The sequence below is a fragment of the Oncorhynchus nerka genome, unplaced genomic scaffold (assembly GCF_034236695.1).
Source record: "Oncorhynchus nerka isolate Pitt River unplaced genomic scaffold, Oner_Uvic_2.0 unplaced_scaffold_1308, whole genome shotgun sequence".
Taxonomy (NCBI): Eukaryota; Metazoa; Chordata; class Actinopteri; order Salmoniformes; family Salmonidae; genus Oncorhynchus; species Oncorhynchus nerka.
Genome location: NW_027040041.1, coordinates 82527 through 96909, shown reverse-complemented (window position 1 = coordinate 96909; position 14383 = coordinate 82527). Strand labels below are relative to the sequence as shown.

The following is a 14383-nucleotide window of genomic DNA, read 5'->3' as shown; positions in this document are numbered from 1 at the left end:
CCTGGGACGCTTGCGTCCCAACTAGAGCTCTGGAAATGCAAATGCGCTACGCTAAATGCTAATAGTATTAGTTAAAACTCAAAAGTTCATTAAAATACACATGCAGGGTATCAAATTAAAGCTACACTCGTTGTGAATCCAGGCAACAAGTCCGATTTTTAAAATGCTTTTCGGCGACAGCATGAGAGCTATTATCTGATAGCATGCACCAATACACTACAACAGAAAAGCACAGCAGGGACGTAAACAAAATAATTAGCATTTCGGCGTTACACAAACCGCACAATAAAATAGAAAACAGTCATTACCTTTCACCATCTTCTTTGTTGGCACTCTAGATGTCCCATAAACACTATTGGGTCTTTATTTCGATTAAATCGGGCCATATAAAGCCAAGATATCGTTATATGTAGACTGTGTGATAAACGAAAAAAACAGCGATTTCACAACGTAACGTTATTTTTTAAAATTCAAAAAGTAGACGATAAACTTTCACAAAACACTTCGAAATACGTTTGTAATGCTACTTTAGGTATTAGTAAACGTTAATAAGCGATAAAAATCATCCGTAGGCGATGTACATTCATTTGCTGTCGTCTTGGAAAAAATTTCAGGAGAGAGCTCTTCCGGGAATGATCTGGGCGGAGACCGGAGGTACGTCGTGCCCCTCTTTCGGTTCAACCAAGAATCAAAGAGGATTAAATTCACAAGATACTCGACTGCATGGGGATGCTGTGGGAGTTGAATGCTCGGTCTTATCTAATTCGGGTCACTGTTAACAATTGCTGGAAGTGGCGCAAGGATATTTATTTCCATTTTCTGTGATCAGGTTTTCCTGCGCTTTCCGATGTAACGCACGTTATGTAATAGCCACAGTCGTGATTTAACCAGTTTTAAAAACGTCCGAGGGTTTCCTATACACACATTCTAACCATATGAACGTACTATATTCCTGGCATGAGTAGCAGGGCGCTGAAATGTTGCGCGATTTTTAACAAAATGTTCAAAAAAGTAGAGGGTAGGAGCAACTAGTTAACCCTTTTACTGTCGGACCATGACTGTCTGACCATGTTAACCCTATGACTGTCTGGCCATGACTGTCTGACCCTGTTAACCCCATGACTGTCTGACCCTGTTAACCCCATGACTGTCTGACTCTGTTAACCCCATGACTGTCTGACCCTGTTAACCATATGACTGTCTGACCATGACTGCCTGAACCTGTTAACCCTTTGGCTGCCTGGCCCTGTGAATCCTTTGACTGTCTGACCATGTTAACCCTGTTACTGTCTGACCATGACTCTCTGACCATGTTAACCCTATGACTGTCTGACCATGTTAACCCTATGACTGTCTGACCATGTTAACCCTACGACTGTCTGACCATGACTGCTGGCCATGTTAACCCTATGACTGTCTGACCATGTTAACCCTTTTACTGTCTGACCATGACTGTCTGACCCTGTTAACCCCATGACTGTCTGACCCTGTTAACTCCATGACTGTCTGACTCTGTTAACTCCATGACTCTCTGACCATGACTGTCTGACCATGTTAACCCTATGACTGTCTGGCCATGACTGTCTGACCCTGTTAACCCCATGACTGTCTGACCCTGTTAACTCCATGACTGTCTGACTCTGTTAACCCCATGACTGTCTGACCCTGTTAACCCCATGACTGTCTGACCCTGTTAACCCTATGACTCTCTGACCATGTTAATCCTATGACTGTCTGACCATGTTAACCCTATGACTGTATGACCCTGTTAATCCTGACTGTCTGACCCTGTTAACCCTATGACTGTCTGACCATGTTAACCCTATGACTGTCTGACCATGTTAACCCTATGACTGTCTGACCATGTTAACCCTTTGACTGTCTGACCATGTTAACCCTATGACTGGCTGACCCTGTTAACCCCATGACTGCCTGACCCTGTTAACCCTATGACTGTCTGACCCTGTTAACCCTATGACTGTCTGACCCTGTTAACCCTATGACTGTCTGACCCTGTTAACACCATGACTGCCTGACCCTGTTAACCCTATGACTGTCTGACCCTGTTAACCCTATGACTGTCTGACCCTGTTAACCCTGACTGTCTGACCCTGTTAACCCCATGACTGTCTGACCCTGTTAACCCCATGACTGTCTGACCCTGTTAACCCTATGACTGTCTGACACTGTTAACCCTATGACTGTCTGACCCTGTTAACCCTATGACTGTCTGACCATGTTAACCGTATGACTGTCTGGCCATGTTAACCCTATGACTGTCTGATCCACTATGACTGTCTGACCCTGACTGTCTGACCCTATGACTGTCTGACCCTGTTAACCCTATGACTGTCTGACCATGTTAACCCCATGACTGTCTGACCATGACCCTGACCATGTTAACCCTATGACTGTCTGACCATGTTAACCCTATGACTGTCTGACTGGCCTTGACTGTCTGACCCTGTTAACCCCATGACTGTCTGACCCTGTTAACTCCATGACTGTCTGACCCTGTAACCCCATGACTGTCTGACCCTGTTAACCCTATGACTGTCTGACCATGTTAATCCTATGACTGTCTGACCATGTTAACCCTATGACTGTCTATGACCCTGTTAACCCTGACTGTCTGACCCTGTTAACCCTGTCTGATGACTGTCTGACCTGTTAACCCTATGACTGTCTGACCATGTTAATCCTATGACTGTCTGACCCTGTTAACCCATGACTGTCTGACCATGTTAACCCTGACTGTCTTGTTAACCATGACTGTCTGACCCTGTTAACCCCATGACTGTCTGACCCTGTTAACCCTATGACTGTCTGAACCCTATGACTGTCTGACCCTGTTAATCCTATGACTGTCGGACCATGTTAACCCTATGACTGTCTGACCATGTTAACCGTATGACTTTGGCCATGCCTGACTGTCTGACCATGTTAACCCTATGACTGTCTGACCATGACTGTCTGACCCTGTTAACCCCATGACTGTCTGACCCTGTTAACCCCATGACTGTCTGACCATGTTAACCCCATGACTGTCTGACCATGACTGTCTGACCATGTTAACCCTATGACTGTGACTGACCATGACTGCCCTGAACCTGTTAACCCCATGACTGTCTGACCCTGTGAACCCATGACTGTCTGACCTGTTAACCCTGTGACTGTCTGACCCTGTTAACCTTATGACTGTCTGACCATGTTAACCCTATGACTGTCTGACCATGTTAACCCTGGCCTTGACTGTCTGACCCTGTTAACCCCATGACTGTCTGACCCTGTTAACCCATGACTGTCTGACCCAAACCCCATGACTGTCTGGTTAACCCTATGACTCTCTGACCCCTATGACTGTCTGACCATGTTAACCCTTTTACTGTCTGACCATGACTGTCTGACCCTGTTAACCCCATGACTGTCTGACCATGACTGTTAACTCCATGACTGTCTGACCATCTGTTAACCCATGTTACTCTCTGACCATGACTGTCTGACCATGTTAACCCTATGACTGTCTAGCCATGACTGTCTGACCCTGTTAACCCCATGACTGTCTGACCCTGTTAACCCATGACTGTCTGACTCTGTTAACCCCATGACTGTCTGACCCTGTTAACCCCATGACTGTCTGACCCTGTTAACCCTACCATGACTCTCTGACCATGACTAATGTTAACCTATGACTGTCTGACCATGTTAACCCTATGACTGTCTGACCCTGTTAATCCTGACTGTCTGACCCTGTTAACCCTATGACTGTCTGACCATGTTAACCCTATGACTGTCTGACCCTGTTAATCCTTTGACTGTCTGACCATGACTGTCTGACCATGTTAACCCTATGACTGTCTGACCATGTTAACCCTATGACTGTCTGACCATGTTAACCCCATGTACTGACTGACTGTCTGGCCATGTTAACCCTATGACTGTCTGATCCACTATGACTGTCTGAACCCTGACTGTCTGACCCCCTGTTAACCCCATGAGTCTGACCCTGTTAACCCTATGACTGTCTGACCATGTTAACCCTATGACTGACTGACTGTCTGACCATGTTAACCCTATGACTGTCTGACCATGTTAACCCTATGACCATGTTAACCCTATGACTGCCTGACCATGTTAACCCTATGACTGTCTGGCCTATGACTGTCTGACCATGTTAACCCCATGACTGTCTGACCATGACTGTCTGACCCTGTTAACTCCATGACTGGCTGACCCTGTAAACCCCATGACTGTCTGACCCTGTTAACCCTATGACTCTCTGACCATGTTAATCCTATGACTGTCTGACCATGTTAACCCTATGACTGTATGACCCTGTTAATCCTGACTGTCTGACCCTGTTAACCCTATGACTGTCTGACCATGACTGTCTGACCTTGTTAACCCTATGACTGTCTGACCATGACTGTCTGACCATGTTAACCCTTTTACTGTCGGACCATGACTCTCTGACCATGTTAACCCTATGACTGCCTGGCCATGACTGTCTGACCCTGTTAACCCCATGACTGTCTGACTCTGTTAACCCCATGACTGTCTGACCCTGTTAACCATATGACTGTCTGACCATGACTGCCTGAACCTGTTAACCCTTTGGCTGCCTGGCCCTGTGAATCATTTGACTGTCTGACCATGTTAACCCTGTTACTGTCTGACCATGACTCTCTGACCATGTTAACCCTATGACTGTCTGACCATGTTAACCCTATGACTGTCTGACCATGACTGCTGGCCATGTTAACCCTATGACTGTCTGACCATGTTAACCTGTCTGACCATGACTGTCTGACCCTGTTAACCCCATGACTGTCTGACCCTGTTAACTCCATGACTGTCTGACTCTGTTAACCCCATGACTGTCTGACCCTGTTAACCCCATGCCTGTCTGACCCTGTTAACCCTATGACTCTCTGACCATGTTAACCCTATGACTGTCTGACCCTGTTAACCCTATGACTGTCTGACCATGTTAACCCTATGACTGTCTGACCATGACTGTCTGACCTTGTTAACCCTATGACTGTCTGACCATGACTCTCTGACCATGTTAACCCTATGACTGTCTGACCATGTTAACCCTATGACTGTCTGACCATGACTGCTGGCCATGTTAACCCTATGACTGTCTGACCATGTTAACCCTTTTACTGTCTGACCATGACTGTCTGACCCTGTTAACCCCATGACTGTCTGACCCTGTTAACCCCATGACTCTCTGACCCTGTTAACCCCATGACTGTCTGACTCTGTTAACCCCATGACTGTCTGACCCTGTTAACCCCATGACTGTCTGACCCTGTTAACCCTATGACTCTCTGACCATGTTAATCCTATGACTGTCTGACCCTGTTAATCCTATGACTGTCTGACAATGACTGCCTGACCCTGTTAACCCCATGACTGTCTGACCCTGTTAATCCCATGACTGTCTGACAATGACTGTCTGACCCTGTTAACCCCATGACTGTCTGACCCTGTTAATCCCATGACTGCCTGAACCTGTTAACCCTTTGGCTGCCTGGCCCTGTGAATCCTTTGACTGTCTGACCATGTTAACCCTGTTACTGTCTGACCATGACTCTCTGACCCTGTTAACCCCATGACTGTCTGACCCTGTTAACCCCATGACTGTCTGACCCTGTTAACCCTATTACTGTCTGACCATGTTAACCCTATGACTGTCTGACCATGTTAACCCCATGACTGTCTGACCCTGTTAATCCCATGTCTGTCTGACCCTGTTAATCCCATGACTGTCTGACCCTGTTAATCCTATGACTGTCTGACAATGACTGTCTGACCCTGTTAACCCCATGACTGTCTGACCCTGTTAATCCCATGACTGCCTGAACCTGTTAACCCTTTGGCTGCCTGGCCCTGTGAATCCTTTGACTGTCTGACCATGTTAACCCTGTTACTGTCTGACCATGACTCTCTGACCATATTAACCTTATGACTGTCTGACCATGTTAACCCTATGACTGTATGACCATGTTAACCCTGTTACTGTCTGACCATGACTCTCTGACCCTGTTAACCCCATGACTGTCTGACCCTGTTAACCCTATTACTGTCTGACCATGTTAACCCTATGACTGTCTGTACCCTCTATTACCCATAGAATGACTGACTGTATTCCTCCATGTATTTAATCCTCCTAGTCCCTGTGCGAACTTCAAATTCGGCCTAACTGGTCATTTTCATGGTGCTTCGAGCCAGATAGTGTATATTTTCCTGGACCACTCCGCATTACCCTATGACCCCCGTGTTTAACCTTATCACTGACTGACAACCTCTTATCATTGACCACCTAGCTATGCGCTTCCAGAACCTCTGATGACTGCAGCTTCCCCTCTAGCTCACTCAAACTAGCTTATCTAGAACCACTCAAACTAGCTGATAGAGAACCACTCAAACTAGCTGATCTATAACCACTCAAACTAGCTTATCTATAACCACTCAAACTAGCTTATCTATAACCACTCAAACTAGCTGTTCTAGAACCACTCAAACTAGCTTATCTATAACCACTCAAACTAGCTGTTCTATAACCACTCAAACTAGCTGATCTAGAACCACTCAAACTAGCTGATCTATAACCACTCAAACTAGCTTATCTATAACCACTCAAACTAGCTGATAGAGAACCACTCAAACTAGCTGATCTATAACCACTCAAACTAGCTGTTCTAGAACCACTCAAACTAGCTGTTCTAGAACCACTCAAACTAGCTGTTCTAGAACCACTCAAACTAGCTGTTCTAGAACCACTCAAACTAGCTGATCTAGAACCACTCAAACTAGCTGATAGAGAACCACTCAAACTAGCTTATCTATAACCACTCAAATTAGCTGTTCTAGAACCACTCAAACTAGCTGATCTAGAACCACTCAAACTAGCTGTTCTAGAACCACTCAAACTAGCTGTTCTAGAACCACTCAAACTAGCTGTTCTAGAACCACTCAAACTAGCTGTTCTAGAACCACTCAAACTAGCTGATCTAGAACCACTCAAACTAGCTGATCTAGAACCACTCAAACTAGCTGATCTAGCTAATGTTTTAGCCTATTTCTTTTTAAATTACTTTTTGATTATTATTTTGCTTAACAAGCACCTTGAGATTCTGTCTGTAATGAAAAGAGCTATAAAAGTTTAATCAATGATTATTATTATCCCTAGTTGACCCCATGACCCTTGCAGTCTACCTTCCTATCACTGTATGACTCTGGCTTATGTCCCAATTATCACTCCTTTCTCCCAAAGTGTGCACTTCTTTACTTCCCTTCACTGGTCTGAAAGGATTAGTATGATTGGTATAAAAAGCATGATGGAAACTAGCCCATACCTCCACCAATCCAATGCTTTTAGATTTGTGGTAAGTAGTGTACAAGTGCACACTTCAGGAAAAATATGTTTATTGGGACACACCACTTATATCCCCTATCACTGAATGAACCTCCATCACTGTCTTACCCGGTTAAACTCCACTGTCAGTTCTCCTTCCTGATCCAAAGTGTTCATAATAAGAAAAGGAAAAGAGAGAAAGTCCCGCAGAGCTCATCGTATTAATGTATCCCTGTACAGTGTCTGGATGAATGTATATGTTGTATGTAGTCGAATGTATATAGTCAGGTCATTGTCAGTTGTCAGGCTGGCTCAGTCTCACAGTACAGATGTAGGATCTTAATTTGAGCCAGTTCTTGACCACAGGAAAATAATCCAGCAGCAACTGGAAATGTGATTTATTATGTGGATTCAAATGAATGGACATTTTTGTAGGGGTTGATACATTTTCGTTAAGGCAAATCAAGTCTGACATTTTAAAGTGGAAATTACAATCTTTAGAAGCCTTTTTAAACCTGGAATACATCACACATTTGCTTTTCCTCTCAGCGACAAAGAGTGATCAAATTTAAGATTCTACATCAGTAAGTCATATGTTCAGGCCTTTTCAGCCTACTTCAACTCACCAGCATTCTAATCTCCTACAGTGGTATTCATTTATAACAAGCATTTTGCTAAAGATCACCCATAACCGAATGTAGTGAAATGTATATTCAACGTTAAAGTCAAGACATTGATGGAAAATGTTAGAAGTTAAAGTGTAGTGTCTTACCTGTCAATCAAAATAAAGGCAGATTTGAATTCAGTGGCAATTTCAAAATCACTCTGAAGTCCAATACATCCAAAGTAAGTACAGTTTTAGAGAGAGATTATGGTTTAATGCATACATCTATTTTTCTGGTGGAAAATTCCGATGTACAAAATGTTGAATTGATTTAAGTTGTCTTTTCCTGCCAGTAAATGTTTAGTTGAGCCTTCCGTAGATCTCTTGTAGTTGTGGTAAGTGTAGACCTAGCTTGATAATGAAGCCTTGAACCTAGAGAGAACTCAAATGAAGCAAATAAAATATGTTTTTGTGGATTTTGTCTAAAGTGTTGTACATTCATTTGGAACGAAATATACAATAATGAAGAAAGGGAAACCAATAATATTTTGCAATATCTTTATGACTAGGCTATTGTTTCATGTTGTTTGAATCATCAATACTCTTTTGCTGCCTATTTTTTGTAATATACTGTATATATATGGTGAATGTCATGTATATAAAGTGTTTGTCATCTTTAAATGTTTAATCAGGGTCATATCTTTTGAAAATCTTTAAGGATTGTTGTATTTACATGACATTATTTTTCTTTTCTTCCTTAACCACAAATGAAGATGTCATGTTGTTTGATTCTCATCTTTTATCAGTTCTCGGTTAATAATCAGTATTTCACAAAGATCCTTCGTGTACTTTCAGTGTATTACCATCAACATCCATAGAAACAGAATATTAAATGTACAGTATTTACATAACTTGAAATGAGATGTTCAGACAATGTATTGTTATACCTTCATGAGATGTTTTACTACTTTTCAGTGAGCATTGACTTTCTTCTCAAATTAACGTTCAATACAATAAAGATTACAACAAAATACTAGTCATTGTTGGGACTCTTGATCTAATCCAATGTGTCTCAATCTCTTTTTGTCACTTAAAAAGAACACATTGGAAGTCATGGGAGTTTCTCAATTGGGGAAAAGTCTGTCCTCTTCTCTACTCCTAAGTACTTTTCTCTTTCGTGACCCATAAAACGAAAAGTGGTCGCCATATGTAGACTAGTGTCAATTTGTTAATAGGCGAACGGAGTAGTGTCCTCCTCAATAGCCTTCTCCCAGCGAGGAAGCACAAATGTACCCGCTCGGCTCCGTATCGTAGAAGCGTTTTCTTCTCGGAAGAGAAACGCATGCTCATGTTTAAAAACTATATGCTACTAAATCTGTTGTCTATAAAATGTTGGGCTACATTTATTTTTAACACTTTACACATGTTTTGGGATTCCTCTCTAAATGATGGTGCACGAGTGAAGGCAGGTCTAATTTAATACAAGCACATCTGTGTCCACGTTTTCAACCAGGAGAGGGCAGCGGAGGACGCGAGGAGTCGAGCAAATTGAATTGAGATTCTCCCCATGTAAAAATCTGAATAAGAGTGTGTTCAAAGTTTTGACTTTGTCTCCCCCTGCTGGTAAAGATAAGTTACAATACATGGAAAGAACCTGTAGGCAGGATACCAAAATTACATATTAGAATACTTTAGAAATTCATCCTTCCATGTTTTCTTTTAGATGAGCAATTTCTGAAGTATTTGAAGTAACATCAACTGACATTAAATAGTATTTTTTTCACTGGAGAAACCTTTTCAAGTAATTCACAATTCTCCCTTTCAAATGTAGTAATTTACAGCTATAAAATACAACAAATGGTTCCTGTACCTGCAGTGCTTGTCATAATGTTAAGCTTCACAACACAAAGCGATAAATAAATGAATATAAATCTGCACCGATACAAAGAAATGAACAAGGAAATACATCCACAGAATCAATGTCTGTCTCTCTAGTAGTTTCCAAAACAGAGCAGTTATTATTCACTAGAGACACAAAATGGCCCTGTCACATTCAGTCAGTTCCCACTGGCCTTGAAATGTATTATTCACTAGAGACACAAAATGGCCCTGTCACATTCAGTCAGTTCCCACTGGCCTTGAAATGTATTATTCACTAGAGACACAAAATGGCCCGATCACATTCAGTCAGTTCCCACTGGCCTTGAAATGTATTATTCACTAGAGACACAAAATGGCCCTGTCACATTCAGTCAGTTCCCACTGGCCTTGAAATGTATTATTCACTAGAGACACAAAATGGCCCTGTCACATTCAGTCAGTTCCCACTGGCCTTGAAATGTATTATTCACTAGAGACACAAAATGGCCCGATCACATTCAGTCAGTTCCCACTGGCCTTGAAATGTATTATTCACTAGAGACACAAAATGGCCCGATCACATTCAGTCAGTTCCCACTGGCCTTGAAATGTATTATTCACTAGAGACACAAAATGGCCCTGTCACATTCAGTCAGTTCCCACTGGCCTTGAAATGTATTATTCACTAGAGACACAAAATGGCCCTGTCACATTCAGTCAGTTCCCACTGGCCTTGAAATGTATTATTCACTAGAGACACAAAATGGCCCTGTCACATTCAGTCAGTTCCCACTGGCCTTGAAATTTATTATTCACTAGAGACACAAAATGGCCCTGTCACATTCAGTCAGTTCCCACTGGCCTTGAAATGTATTATTCAGTCCAGTCTCAAAAGAGAAGGAAAATATTCACTATCAACTATCAAAGCAGCATAACATTAGCTTGGTCCCAGATCTGTTAGTGCAGTTTTGCCAACTTGAGGATGGCCATAGGACTTGTCAAGACCACATTAACAGATCTGGGACCAGGTTAGCATATCATATCATTTAACAAACAAGGTCCACATCACACTCGTACATTCAGTCCAGGAGCCAACATTACACATATACAGGCTGTATCTCTTTTGTAAATGGTCAAGTTATTTTGTATATGTATGTACACCTCTGTACTATGTACACCTCTGTACAACACAGTATCCACGGCAGGATCCCTCGCTCTGCTTATATAGACATAGCCCCTCTGTAGATGGTCTGCTCCCACTGTCATCAGCCTCTACTCCACAGTTTGATGTTTTATGGTCACTGTTCCGATGTTGTTCATTCTGTATGATGTCTATGTGTCTGTATTCTGTTTGTATATTGTCTACTGCTGGCAGCACCAAGGCACATTCTGGGTGTGTGTAAATGTACTTGGTGAATAATGGTGATTCGTTAATGGCCCCTCTTCTCTATAGTGTCTACTACCAGAGCCCTATAAAGGTGTTTATAGGGAATAGGGTGCCATTTCAGATGTACTTGTCCAACGACATGGAAAGATAAAGTGACTAAGAGGGTGGAGTTGGCACAAAGCTGAGTCTGGAGATACATGAGGCAGGGTCATAGAGACACAAAGCTGAGTCTGGAGATACATGAGGCAGGGTCATAGAGATGAATGGAGCGTGGAGTTGGCACAAAGCTGAGTCTGGAGTACATGAGGCAGGGTCATAGAGATGAATGAGGGTGGAGTTGGCACAAAGCTGAGTCTGGAGATACATGAGGCAGGGTCATAGAGATGAATAGAGGGTGGAGTTGGCGCTGATTGAGGCAGGGTCCACAAAGTTTGTCTGAATAGAGGGTGTTGGCACAACTGAGTCTGGAGATACATGCACAAAGCTGTCTGGAGATACATTCTCATAGTAAATGGAGTTGGCACAAAGCTGAGTCTGGAGATACATGAGGCTTGGTGTTTGATGTGAATAGAGGTGGAGTTGGCATGAGTCTAGATACATGAGGCATGAGGTGGAGTTGGCACAAAGCTGAGTCTGGAGATACATGAGGCAGGGTCATAGAGATGAATTGGAGTTGGCACCTGAGTCTGGAGATACATGAGGCAGGGTATAGAGATGAATAGAGGGTGGAGTTGGCACAAAGCTGAGTCTGGAGATACATGAGGCAGGGTCATAGAGATGAATGAGGGTGGAGTTGGCACAAAGTGGTCTGGAGATACATGGGCACAAAGCTGAGTCTGGAGATACATGAGGCAGGGTCATAGAGATGAATAGAGGGTGGAGTTGGCACAAAGCTGCTGAGTCTGGAGGGTCACTATAGAAGTGACATGAGAGGGTCATAGGATGAATAGGGGGTGGCACAAAGCTGAGTCTGGAGATACATGAGGCAGGGTCATAGAGATGAATAGAGGGTGGAGTTGGCACAAAGCTGAGTCTGGAGATACATGAGGCAGGGTCATAGAGATGAATAGAGGGTGGAGTTGGCACAAAGCTGAGTCTGGAGATACATGAGGCAGGGTCATAGAGATGAATAGAGGGTGGAGTTGGCACAAAGCTGAGTCTGGAGATACATGGATGAGGGTCATAGAGATGAATAGAGGGGTGGAGTTGGCACAAAGCTGAGTCTGGAGATACATGAGGCAGGGTCATAGAGATGAATAGAGGGTGGAGTTGGCACAAAGCTGAGTCTGAGATACATGAGGCAGGGTCATAGAGATGAATAGAGGGTGGAGTTGGCACAAAGCTGAGTCTGGAGATACATGAGGCAGGGTCATAGAGATGAATAGAGGGTGGAGTTGGCACAAAGCTGAGTCTGGAGATACATGAGGCAGGGTCATAGAGATGAATTGGAGTTGGCACAAAGCTGAGTCTGGAGATACATGAGGCAGGGTCAATAGAGATAATGAGAGGATTGTGGAGTTGGCACAAAGCTGAGTCTGGAGATACATGAGGCAGGGTCATAGAGATGAATAGAGGTGGAGTTGGCACAAAGCTGAGTCTGGAGATACATGAGGCAGGGTCATAGAGATGAATAGAGGGTGGAGTTGGCAGGGTCATAGAGATGAATGGAGGGTGGAGTTGGCTGAGTCTGGAGATACATGAGGCAGGGTCATAGAGATGAATAGAGGGTGGAGTTGGCACAAAGCTGAGTCTGGAGATACATGAGGCAGGGTCATAGAGATGAATAGAGGGGTGGAGTTGGCAGATGAATAGAGGTGGAGTTGGCACAAAGCTGAGTCTGGAGATACATGAGGCAGGGTCATAGAGATGAATAGAGGTGGAGTTGGCAGATTGGCACAAAGCTGAGTCTGGAGATACATGAGGCAGGGTCATAGAGATGAATAGAGGGTGGAGTTGGCACAAAGCTGAGTCTGGAATGAGGCAGGGTCATAGAGATGAATAGAGGGTGGAGTTGGCACAAAGCTCTGGAGATACATGAGGCATGAGTCATAGAGATGAATAGAGGGTGGAGTTGGCACAAAGCTGAGTCTGGAGATACATGAGGCAGGGTCATAGAGATGAATAGAGGGTGGAGTTGGCACAAAGCTGAGTCTGGAGATACATGAGGCAGGGTCATAGAGATGAATAGAGGGTGGAGTTGGCACAAAGCTGAGTCTGGAGATACATGAGGCAGGGTCATAGAGATGAATAGAGGGTGGAGTTGGCACAAAGCTGAGTCTGTACATGAGGCAGGGTCATAGAGATGAATAGAGGGTGGAGTTGGCACAAAGCTGAGTTGGATACACAGGGTCAAGAGATGAATAGAGGGTGGAGTTGAGTCTGGAGATACATGAGGCAGGGTCATAGAGATGAATGGAGGGTGGAGTTGGCACAAAGCTGAGTCTGGAGATACATGAGGCAGGGTCATAGAGATGAATAGAGGGTGGAGTTGGCACAAAGCTGAGTCTGGAGATTCATAGAGATGAATAGAGGGTGGAGTGGCTGAGTCTGGAGAGGGTCATAGAGATGAATAGAGGGTGGAGTTGGCACAAAGCTGAGTCTGGAGATACATGAGGCAGGGTCTAGAGATGAATAGAGGGTGGAGTTGGCACAAAGCTGAGTCTGGAGATAAAGGGTCATAGAGATGAATAGAGGGTGGAGTTGGCACAGATTGAGGCAGGGTCATAGAGACGAATAGACTGAGTCTGGAGATACATGATCATAGAGCCTGAACTAGAGGGTGTGGCACAAAGCTGAGTCTGGAGATAGAGGCAGGGTCATTGAATTGGAGTTGGCACAGTCTGGAGATACATGAGGCAGGGTCATAGAGATGAATGGAGGTGGAGTTGGCACAAAGCTGAGTCTGGAGATACATGAGGCAGGGTCATAGAGATGAATAGATGGAGTTGGCACAAAATCTGTTTTAGCATGTGTAGTGCCTAGTGCTGAGCGATTTCGTTTTTGAACAACTAATTGACCGACAGGTTAAATTATTTGAATTCCATTTTGTTTGGGTTGCACAGTTTCTCTAGAAACTCTGATATATTGCATACAGCCTGAACTGTGCAATATAGTAGGGAGTTGTAGTTTCCAACAGGGCTAATATTCAACATTAGTTTAGTGCATA

At 43.7% G+C, this 14383-nt stretch overlaps 1 pseudogene; it reads left to right on the top strand.

Moving 5' to 3' along the window:
- Positions 1-14383, top strand: part of LOC135568952 (arf-GAP with dual PH domain-containing protein 1-like) — a 66237-nt pseudogene that overhangs the window by 1495 nt on the left and 50359 nt on the right.